General features: G+C 43.5%; 1 pseudogene; it reads left to right on the top strand.

Annotated features, from left to right (window-relative positions):
• Positions 1-12,412, top strand: part of LOC137378654 (septin-7-like) — a 103,817-nt pseudogene that overhangs the window by 60,640 nt on the left and 30,765 nt on the right.

Consider the following 12,412-nt stretch of genomic DNA (forward strand, 5'->3'; position numbering starts at 1 on the left):
TGTAATGGTCCCAAAACTGACACTTGGGGAACATCCGTGCAAGCCACCTCCCAGCCTGAAAGATGTCCATCGACCACCAGCCTTTGCTTTGTCACTGAGCCTATTTTGTATCCATACTACCATTTCCCCTTAACTCCATGGGCTGCCATCATGTTAATAAGCCCCCTGCGTGGAACATTGTTAAATGCGTTCTGAAAGTTCAGATGTACATCGACTGCTGGGCCTTGTTTAGCCTCCCTGTTACCTCATCAAAGAATTCAATCAAGTTAGTCAGACATGACTTTTTTTTAACAAATCCATGCTGGCTCTCTGGGATTAACCCTTGCCTTTCCAAGTGAAAGTTTATTTTGTCCCTGATAATGGTTTCCAATCACTTCCCCACCACTGATGTTAGGCTGATAGTTCTGTAGTTTCTTGGTTTACACCTTTCTTGAATAGAAGTATAACATTGGCAACCCTCAAGTCCTCTGACACTACTCCTGTATCTAATGATAATTGAAAGATTGTGAACAATGTCTCTGCTATTTCTACCTTGTTTCTTTCTGCAACGTAGGATGCATCCCAACTGGAACAAATTTCAGTCTTGCTAATCCTTTTAGTATGCCTTCTCTATCTATTACTGTCCTCTCCATCATGTCGTCCTCTTTTAGTGGAACCTTTACATCCACTTCCTTTTTGAAGACAGAAAAAAGGAAAGACTTGCATTTATATAGCACCTTTCGTGACCGACGGACATCTCAAAGCACTTACAGCTGTTATGAAAACCCACGTGCCAATTGGGAAGTATTAATTTCATCGATTGAAACTTTGCCTGACACTGTTGCTGAAAATGCTTACAAATAACTTACAAAGAAAAGCTAGCAGCAAGGATGGCCATGGCAATTTGCACATAAATCATCAACAGAGTCGACCGGAGGCAGACATGATTGACTCAGCCTAGACAGAACAATGGGGTGCTCTCTGATTCAATTACCTGAGATAACCTTATCAATGCAGTCATCGATTCATCGACACCCATTGACTTTGAAAGAGCCAAATCCCCCCACCAGGTATGTCTGGGCAGCCTGAAGGGAGAGCCTTGAATCTCAGAGAAAATTCCAGACGAACCTCATTAAAGCACAAATAGGTGGTCATGTCATGTGACTGCCTGTGCAACTCTGGGTGATTGAGAGTTGTGACTCAGAAGGCAGACAGTAACAGAGAAGCCATGGACAGAACAGCGCGCTCTCTCTCCCTCTCTCCAGTAAAGATCCAGCTAAACCTCAGCTGAAACCACTAAAGCCTCAAACTTATTGACCAGCACAGCCAGCAACTAGGGGATAAGGATAAAACCCACTCTTCTGTCTCCTGGAGCCTGAGAAGCAAACCTACAACTGTGCACGTGGCCTAGCGAGTACTTCAGGACTACCATTTCAACTGATGACTCGGACTGAGATTCAGTATTTAAATTCCATTTATTTCAGACTCAACTCCAAACACTCAACTTTGTTTCCCTCTGTAATCTATTTGTGTGTGTCTCTTGTGTGAATGTGAGTGTGGATACATAGCGTATTTTAGTAATATTAACTGGTTTTGAGTGTTAAGGATAATAAACTTACATCTTTCTTGTTAAATCCAAGAAAACCTATCTGATTCTTCGCAATTATATTAAAGGAACAGGAGCAAGTGCTCACTCAGTTGCTAAGTTCAATCACTGTTGCGGTCAAACCAGAGAAGGGGAGAAAGGGGAGCCTGAGACGGCGACTCCACCTGGTTGTAACACAGCCAATGAAGTACTTTTTTTGAAGTGTAGTCACTGTTGTAATGCAGGAAACGTGGCAGCCAGTACGTGCACAGCAAACTACCACAATGTGATAATGTGGCCAGATAACCTGTTTTTGTGGTGTTGATTGAGGGATCAACATTGGTCAGGGCACCTTGGATTAGTGTCATGGGATCTTTTGCATCCACCCAAGCAGGCAGATGGGGCCTTTAGTTTAATGTCTCATCCGAAAGACGGCATCTCCGACAGTGCAGCGCTCCCTCCGTGTTGGCCTTGATTTTTGTGCTCAAGCTCTGGAGTGGGTCTTGAACCTTATGACTCAGAGGCGAGAGTGCTACCAACTGAGCCACAGCTGACACTGTCAGGTACAAAGTGTTTCTGAAGATTTACCTTTGTGTCCTTAATAGGGCCAGCTTTTTCTCCAGCTAACCGCTTACACATTATATGTTAATACAGTGTTTTAGGATTCACTTCAGTATTGCCTGCTATTTTCTCATAACCTCTTTGCCGAACACACTAACTTTTTCAGTTCCCTTCTGTGCTTTCCTTAATCTTCCTAATTATTAACTGAACCTTGTTCCCAACATTGTCATAAACCTTATTCTGTTTCATTTTAAACTTTTATTTCCTTTGTCATCCAAAACACATTACCTTTGGATGCTCCCTCCTTTCCCTAGTTTGTACCTGAACTACCTCTGCCCTGAATGCCCTGCAGTGCTCTGTTACTGCTTTACCCTGCAATTGTCTTTTCCACTCTACCTGTGCTTGGTCCCTTCTTAAATCACTGAAATTAGCTTATCCTGAGTTGAGCATTTTTACCTTTGATATTTTCTGGTCTCTTTCCATAATTACTTTAAACTGAATTATGTTGTCACTGTTAGCTAGATGATCTTTTACTGTAACGCACTCCACTTGCCCTTCGGTTCCAAGAACCAGATCCAATAATGCTTAAATAAAAACAAGAAATGCTGGAAATACTCAGCAGGTCTGGCAGCATCTGTGGAGAGAGAAGCAGTTAATGTTTCAGGTCAGTGACTCTTCTTCAGAACTTACTGCTTACTTCCTTGTTAGACTGGAGACAGTTGATCGAGTAAATTCTTCTCCTTCCCCATCCTTATCTCTGTTTTTCCCAGTCTATATTAGGGTAATCAGAGTCTCCTAATATAACTGCAATTTTGTTACATGCTGTTGAAATTTGCCAACAAATTTGTTCCTCTCTCTCCTGACTGGAACTCTATATTAAAAAAACTCCCAGCAATGTAACAGCTCCCCCTCTGTTCCTCAATTCAAACCAAATAGACTCAGTCTTAGAACCATTTCATCCATCCTTTCTATTTAGAACTGTAATCTCATTACTACCTTGGTCCAAACATTGGGCAGAAGTGAGGTGCGAGTGACTGGCTTTCACATCAAGCAGCATTTGACCGAGTGTGACATCAAGAAGCCCTAGTAAAATTGGAGTCATTGGGAATCGGGGAAAAATCTCCGCTGGCTGGAGTCATACCTAGCACAAAGGAAGGTGATTTCTGATGAACGGTCACTGACCTGAAACATTAACTTTCCTTCCCTCTCCACAGATGCTGCCAGACTTTGAGTATTTTCAGCACTTTTTGGTTTTATTACGTTAACCCATTTCTGGCTTTGTTTGAGCCGTGTCTGTTAATGCAACTGTGTCATAATCCCATGTAGTAGTTTGTGTCTGCAGTTCATCAAACGTGTTAGTTACACTTCGGACATTGACATGCATTTCAATACCTTCATCACTTTTGCTGATTTCCTCAAACTGGTTCCTACAATTTTTGGAATATTTCTATTTTTATTGCTGTTTTTTCTCTCTGTCCTCTGATCTAATTTCCTCTCTTTTTTTTTCTGGTTCTTCTCACCAACAGTACTAGTTAACCAATATTGACCAAGACTTCTGACTGTTCCCTTTCCCCTTGCAAAACATCCTGCACCTGCATGGTGATATCCTTTACCCTGGCACCAGGCAGCCAACATAGCATTCAGGATTCATGTTTGTGGTTGCAGGAATGTCTCTGTGCCCCTAACTATCAAATCCCCTATGACCACTACATTTCTACTCTTTTCCCTCTGTGTGTAGTCAAATTAGTGCAGTGTGGGAGGGGGTTTGATTTTGACTGCATTTCTCCAAGGAGACATCAACCCTCCTGGTATTCAAAACTGAAACCTGCTTAATGAATGCCACTGGTTTGGGGGATTCCTGCACTACCTGTGTCGTCTTCATACCATATTTGGTAATTACCCACTCTCTCACCTTCTGCAGCTTCTGTGGCAGTGCAGTGGCCATTTCAGGCTCACTCTCCACTCTTACTGACTTATTGGCACTGCTTTTATCTGTTGTTCTCTCAAGCTGATACCCTTTAGCCATTATGTTTCCACTCTCTGTAAATGTTTTAAGTAGTTGGATGCTTTTTGAATGGCTGCCTCAGTGGTGTATACCTATGTTTGTTTCTAGGTTGAACAGGCAAAGGTTCTGGTTAAAGAAGGAGGTGTACAACTTACACTGACCATCGTCGACACCCCAGGGTTCGGAGATGCAGTGGACAACAGTAACTGGTAGGTTCAGGCCCTGTCTGCAAAAAGACAAAGCGTGGAACATTTAGCCTGTTTCCTCCTTCCCCAGTCACCCTGGCTCCAGCTGCCCCTCTGTAGTATTTAACCTGCGGTGAGCTCCGACCACATATCCGTCACCACCAAGACTGCCTGTTTCTACCTTAGTAACATCAACTCCATCCCTGCCTTGGCTCATCTGCTATTGAAACCATCATCCATGCCTCCGATATGTCTAGACTTGACTATTCCAGCACACTTCTGGCTGGCCTCCCATGTTCTACTTTCCGTAGACTTGAGGTCATCCAAAACTGCCTGTGTCCAAACTCGCACCAAGTCCTGTTCACCCGTCACCCCTGTGCTTCTTGACCTACATTGGCCCAGGTTAAGCAACACCTCAATTTTAAAATTTTCATCCTTTTTTTCAAATCGTTCCATGGCCTTGCCCCTATCTCAGTAACCTCCTCCAGCCCAACAACCCTTCAAGATATCTGCACTTATCTTATTCTGGCCTCTTAGCATCCCGATTTTAATTGCTCCGTCATTTGTGGCCATACTTTCTGTTGCCTAGGTCATAAGCTCTGGAATTCCCTCCTAAACCTCTCCACCTGACTGCGTCTCCTCCTTTAATACTCTCCTGAAGGTTTGGTTATCTGCCCTATTGTCTCCTTATGCGACTCAGTGTCGAATTTTGCTTTATAATGCTTCTGTGAAGCACTTTGGGATGCTTTAATAAGTTAAAGGTGCTATAGAAATGCAAGTTCCTGCTGTTAAAAGATTCCGAAGGGGACTAAGCCAATATGGTGTGTAGTTGGGTATATTTTATTAGCAGATTTAAAAGAACTGACTGTCGTCCCAAAGGCAACAAACTGAGTCATGAGCAAAACACAAGTTGCAGGAATTATTACAAAAGAGACAATACTACCAGGTTCCACTGAGAGGAATGTTGATTGGACTTTGTTCCTTTTCTGCCAACTTGTGGAATCTCTTGCATTGTTTTATATGTTGCCTTGTTTGTATTCTTTTTAGTCTAGCTATTATGGGAGATTGCCAGATTGGGGCGGCGCAGTGGTTAGCACTGCAGCTTCACAGCTCCAGGGACCCGGGTTCGATTCTGGGTACTGCCTGTGCGGAGTTTGCAAGTTCTCCCTGTGACCGCATGGGTTTTCGCTGGGTGCTCCGGTTTCCTCCCACAGCCAAAGACTTGCAGGCGGTAGGTAAATTGGCCATTGTAAACTGCCCCTAGTGTAGGTAGGTGATAGGGAATATGGGATTACTGTAAGGTTAGTATAAATGAGTGGTTGTTGGTCGGCACAGAGTCGGTGGGCCGAAGGGCCTGTTTCAGTGCTGTATCTCAAAATAAATAAATAATCAATAACCTAACCTCTCATCATGTTATTCGCAGCCTGTTTATCTTGCTATTATAGGAGTTCGATAGCTGCTTGTCAAAGGTTTCTTGGCCTGTTGGAACAGCATGCTGGGATGCTTAGCCTTTCCAATATGTAAAATATCTAAATAAACATGTACGGACATTCTAGGCTATATTTCAGAGACCACACCTCGAGGATGAAGGAATATGATTTCTGATCTCATCGCCTAATTTAGCTTAAATTGTAATGAAAAGCTTCATGTGCTCCAATCACTAGGTTCCTTCACGAACCCATCATCAACACAAGTTGCATCTTTTCGGGCTTCTCCCATTTTTAAAGTATTAATTGCTTTAGGGTCCATTTTTTTGACCCAAGTCTACGTCTGCACTCGGGCATGAGAGCAGGGAAACATCCGTCATACCCTCATGTTGGTGCTGAAAATAGAAAGTTCTTACGCCCCATTGTTCCTTAAGCTTTTCCTCGTATGAAATCCTGACTTTCAGTGCTTTTCTTTCCAAGATGTCAGTGTAACGTTTCCCCTTTCTTAAAGAGTAAGACATCCAGAGATGCCTGCAGGGCTTGACCAGTGATAACACAAACGAGAACCAGCGAATTTCCACTGGTTGCATTGTAAACCATGCTCAGGATCTCCTCCTAATATCTACCTGCCTGCCACTTCTGGCCCCAGCCTGCGTCCATTCTAGGCTTATCATCTGCGGTTCTCGGAACCCTTGATGAATTTACTCGAGTACCTTTAAATCCGGTCAATTAGAATAGAGTGGTAGAATTAATAAGCGATATTTATCCGTGCCTGACTTGCCACTGTTTAATACCATCATGGTCTGTTTGCATGAGTGTGTGGCACAGGAACTACAACAATCAGAGGGTCATCATGAATTTAATTAAGGTCAATGGAACTGTTTCCACAGTGACTGCTCTTTCCACTCAGAAAGATTGAAGTGCTGGAAGCTCAAAAGGTGTGAACATCATCTGGGGGAAAAAACAGTGCAGCCACTAACCTGCTCCGGCAATGAATTTGGCAACCAGAAGTAAGGATTAATTACTTCTGAAAGCTGTAGGGGGTGAGGCTGAAGTCAGTCACACAACAGCAGTTATCAGTTTCTCTTGAAAAAGCTGTTTTTTTACTTTTAAAACCATCCCCTATTTAATAATGTATTGCAGTCAAAATAAATCCATACAACGGGTCTTCAATTTAAAAAGTAGTTACTTATCAGGTTTTATCTCTGTTACTGCTGACTGATTTTGACTGATATGCTGCCAGCTGGTGAACTTTTTAGCTTTCTTGCGTAAATATTATATCAAGTAAACTGCAAGACTTGCCTGATTCACGATGAGAAAAGGTACTTTACATTTGGGCACTAAAGCATGTGTTTTAATTCTGTAATCTCTCACCTTTACAATGTCCCCCATCTCTTACTCAAAGTGTTTGACTGCTTTGTCTGAGTGACCAAATCACAGTCATTACTGCACAGAAGGCCATTTGGCCCATCGTGTCCATGCTGTCTCAGCAAAGAGCAAACCCGACATTCCCATTCCCCCGTTCTATCCCCGTAGCCCTGCAAGTTTATTTCCTTCAAGTGCCTGTCTAATTTCCTTTTGAAATCATTCATCACCTCCATTTCCACCGCCCTTGTAGACAGCGAGTTCCATGTCATTGCCACTCGTTGCATTAAAAAAACAATTTCTTCCTCACATTCCCCTCCCATCTCCCGCCCAAAACCTTAAATCTTTGTCCCTTAGTCCTTGTACCATCTGCTAATGCGAACAGCTTTTCTTTTGGATACCTTATCTAAACCTGTCATAATCTTATATACCTCCATCAAATCTCCCCTCAGTCTCCTTTGCTCCAAGAAGAACAACCCCAGCTTCTCCATCCTAACCTTGCAGCTAAAATCCCTCATCCCTAGAACTATTCTGGTAAATCTCCTGTGCACTATCTCAACAACCCTCACATCCTCAAAGTGTGGTGACCAGAATTGGACGCAGTGCTCTAGTTGTGGCTTAACCAGAGCTTTAGAAAGGTTCAGCATAACATCTCTGCTTCAGTACTCTATGCCTTAATTCATGAAGCCCAAGATCTGATATACTTTGCAAGCTGTTCCCTCAGTATGTCCTGCCATCTTTCAAGATCTATGCATATGCACCCCGAGCTCCCTCTATCCCTGCGTGCTCTTTAGAACTGTGCCGTTAAGTATATAATGTCCTCCCTATCCCTTCTGCCAAAATCCATCTCCTCACCCTTCTCTCTATTAATTTCCATCTGTCACTTGTCTGCCATTCTGCTAGCCTATCTATGTCCTGTTGCAGTCAATTGGTATGCTCCGTATTTGTCACACCTCCAAGTTTAGTATTATTGGCAAATTTTGAAATTTTACTGTATTCCAATATTTAAGTCATTTATTTATATGTATATGGTCCTAGCACTAACCTTTGGGGAACACTTCTGTCTACCATCCTCCAGTCTGAAAAATAGCCATTTGCCACAACTTGATGTTTTCTGTCCTTAAGCCAAGCTTTTTATCCAAGCTGACACTGACCCTCTTCCATGAGCCTCAATTTTGTTAACCAGCCTTTTATGTGGTATTTTGTCAAACACTTAAAATCCATAGAGACAACATCCATTGCTTTTTCCTCAGCAACCTTCCCTGTTACTTCATCAGAAAAATCAATTTAATTAATTAAACACGATCTGTCTTTTCCAAATCAGTGCTGGCTTTCCTTAATTAACTCAAACCTCTCCAATTGCCTGTTGATCTTTTTTCCCTGATTATTGTTTCTAAAACCTTACTCACCATTGATGTTAAACTGACCAGACTGCAGTTACTAGGAACATCCTTACATCCATCCTTGAACAAAGATGTCCTATTTGCCACTTTCCAATCTTCTGGCACCTCTGCTTTATCCGAGGAAGATTGGAACATTTGTGACAAGCCCTTCCGCTATCTCCACTCCCACTTCCTTTAGCAATCTGGGATGCAGGCGATCTGGACCAGGTGACTTGTCCACTCTAAGCATAGCCAGCCTTTCCAGTGCATCCTGTCCATTAATTTTCACCCCCATCCACTACCTCTACCATCTCCATTTCCCCATATATTTTGTCAGCATCCTCTTCCTTAGTAAACACCAGTACAAAGTATTTGTTAAGTATTCTAGCCTTGCTCTGTGCTTCTAAGCATATCTCACCCTCTTTGTCCCTAATAGGACCCACCCTGCCTCGTACTACTTGCTTCTTATTGACATGATGGTAGAAGATTTTTGGGTTATCTTTTATGTTAGCTGCCATTCTACTCTCAGTCTCTCTTTGCCATTCTTATTTTCTTCTTACCTTCTTACTTTGCCACATTCCATGAAACAAATTTTTAAAAAACGTATGTTTGATTTTTTTTTTAAAGAGATACAGCACTGAAACAGGCCCTTCGGCCCACCGAGTCTGTGCCGACCAACAACCACCCATTTATACCAACCCTACAGTAATCCCATATTCCCTATCACCTCCCGACACTAGGCGCAATTTACAATGGCCAATTTACCTATCACCTGCAAGTCTTTTGGATGTGGGAGGAAACCGGAGCACCCGGCGAAAACCCACGCAGACACAGGGAGAACTTGCAAACTCCGCACAGGCAGTACCTAGAATCGAACCCAGGTCCCTGGAGCTGTGAGGCTGCGGTGCTAACCACTGCGCCACTGTGCCGCCCACTTGAAGAATTCTGGTTCTCACTTGAAGAATTCACCTGATATATGTCATACATCCTCTTTTTTTTTTTGTTTCATCACATTCTCGTCTCCCTCGTTATCCATGGAGCCCTGGCATTGCTTCCCCTGTCTTTTGTCACTGTTGGAATGTACCTAGCCTGTACCTGAAACATCTCCTTAAAGATCACCCATTGTTATGTTTAGTTTTTCCTGTCAAACTTTGGTTCCATTTTATCCTGGCTAGATCCCCTCTCCACACAACCCCCCACCCCCAACAATATCACCACTCTATAGTTCTTGCACATCTCTGTGGTGTTTCCCTACAGTTTTGCTCCTCTAGATCTCCCCCTCTCTATTTTATGGCTTATAGAATACCTCAGTGGCATGATCATACCCTTTTTTGCTTCGAAATGGTCACCCAATTGAATTCTGTCCTTTTCCCCACAAGAACATCCTCCCTTTCCAGTCAGTGCTGCCTTAGTCTTCCCTAAACAGTACTGCACCCCAACCTCCCTTTTTTTCCTTCCTTCTCTCCCAATTTTAAATTCTACTGTCATCTTATGAACAACACACTTCACAAATTCTGCAGTATCACTCCAGAAGAAATCATTAATGTGCATCACGAAGAGACCTAAAGATTTTCCTTTATGATAGCAATAAAACATTGTGGGATTTATTTTTAGTTGAACACAACGATTTTCAGCAAAGCAGATCACACTGAAAAATACCACAGCCTGGAAGCATCATTCAAGCCATAGATGAATTTGTTTAGTTTTCATAATTTTCCTTCTGCATCTGCTGCCTCTTTACGTGATTTCAGAAACACTGCAAAAATAAGGCTTTTATGTCGAATAATCTGCACTCCCACGAATATGTGACCAAACAAGGTAAAAAAATGAAGATTACTTTTCCAATTATGGAAGAGCCCACTCTAACATCTGTATCACCCAGTTGTTCTTCAAAACCTTGAGCAACTAGCCTTGCTTTTGCCTTGTAAGTCCCATTTGCAAAGGTTTTTTCAGTACAAATCAACCTATGTGAGTGACAAAGCTGGGTGCCCCTTATAGAACCATACAATGGTTACAGCACAGAAGGAGACCATTCAGCCTGTTTTGTCCGTGCCGGCTCTCCCAAGAGCAACTCGGCTAGTCCCACTTCCCTGTCTTTTCCTCATTACCCTGCAAATTCTTTCTCTTCAGATAATTACCCAATTCCCTTTTGAAACCTCAGTTGAATCTGTCTCCACCACACACTCAGTCAGTGCATTCTAGGTCCTAACAAAAATTTTTCCTCATGTCCCCTCTGGTTCTTTTGCCAATCACCTTAAATTGGTGTCCTCAGATTCGCAACACCTCTGCCTATTGGAGCAGTTTCTCCCTATCTACGCTGTCCAGACATCTCATGATTTTGAACACCTCTTTCAAATATCCTGTCAACCTCCTGTTCTCACAGGAGAACAACGCAGCCTCGCAAATCTATCCACATAACTGAAGTCTCTCATCCCTGCAACCATTCACATAAATCTTTTCTGCACACTCTCCAGTGCCTTCAAATCCTTCCTAAAGCGTGGGCTCAGAACTTTTTTTATTCATTCATGGGTTGTGGGCATCACTGGCTAGACCAGCATTTGTTGCCCATCCCTAATTGCCCTTGAGAAGGTGCTGGTGAGCTGCTGCCTTGAACCGCTGCAGTCCATGTGGTGTAGGTACACCCGCAGTGCTGTTAGGAAGAGGGTTCCAGGATTTTGACCCAACGACAGTAAAGGAACGGTGATATAGTTCCAAGTCAGGATGCTTTGAGGCTTGGAGGGGAACTTGCAAGTGGTGTTCCCATGCATCTGCTGCCCTCGTCCTTCTAGGTGGTAGAGGTCACGGGTTTGGAAAGTGCTATCGAAGGAGCCTTGGTGAGTTGCTGCAGTGCATCTTGTATGTGGTGTACACTGCTGCCATTGTGCGTCAGTGGTGGATGGAGTGAATGTTGAAGGTGGTGGCTGGGGCGCCAGTCAAGTGGGCTGCTTTGCCCTGGATGGTGTCGAACTTCTTGAGTATTTAAGCTGCACCCATCCAGGCAAGTGGAGAGTATTCCAACACACTCCTGACTTGTGCCTTGTAGATGGTGGATGGGCATTGGGGAGACAGGAGGTGAGTTACTCACCGCAGAATTCCTAGCCTCTGACCTGCTCTTGGAGCCACAGCATTTAAGTGGCTGGTCCAGTTCAGTTTCTGATCAGTGGTGACCCCTGGGATTGTTAGTGGGGGATTCAGCGATGGTAATGCCATTGAGCGTCAAGAGGAGATGGTTAGATTCTCTCTCATTTGCGATAGTCATTGCCTGGTACATGTTACCTGCCACTTATCAGCCCAAGCCTGGATGTTGTCCAGGTGTTGCTGCATATGGACATGGGCTGCTTTAGTATCTGAGGAGTCGCAAATGGTGCTGAACATTGTGCAATCATCAGCAAACAACCTCACTTCTGACCTTATGATGGAGGTGAGGTCATTGATGAATCTGGACTAGTATTTCAGAGCCCAGGCTAGTGCTCTGGGGACATGGGTTCAAATCCCATCACAGCAGGTGGTGAAATTTGAATTTGAATTCAACTAATAAATCTGGAATTAGTCTAATGGTGACCATGAAACCATTGTCAATTGCTGTTAAAAATCATCTGGCTCACTAAGTTCCTTTAGGGAAGGAAATCATGGGTAGAGCAGGGGCAGGAATGGATGTTGCAGGTTCTGGATTTAGATGTTTCAGTAAGAACAGAGAGGATGGTAAAAGAGGGGGGTCTGTGGCATTGTTAATCAAGGAGAGTATTACAGCGGCAGAAAGGACGTTTGAGGACTCGTCTACTGAGGTAGTATGGGCCGAGGTTAGAAACAGGAGAGGAGAGGTCACCCTGTTGGGAGTTTTCTAAGACCTCCGAATAGTTCCAGAGATGTAGAGGAAAGGATAGCGAAGATGATTCTCGACAGGAGCGAGAGTAACAGGGTAG

The sequence above is a fragment of the Heterodontus francisci genome, chromosome 17, assembly GCF_036365525.1.
Source record: "Heterodontus francisci isolate sHetFra1 chromosome 17, sHetFra1.hap1, whole genome shotgun sequence".
In the NCBI taxonomy this organism is placed as follows: domain Eukaryota; kingdom Metazoa; phylum Chordata; class Chondrichthyes; order Heterodontiformes; family Heterodontidae; genus Heterodontus; species Heterodontus francisci.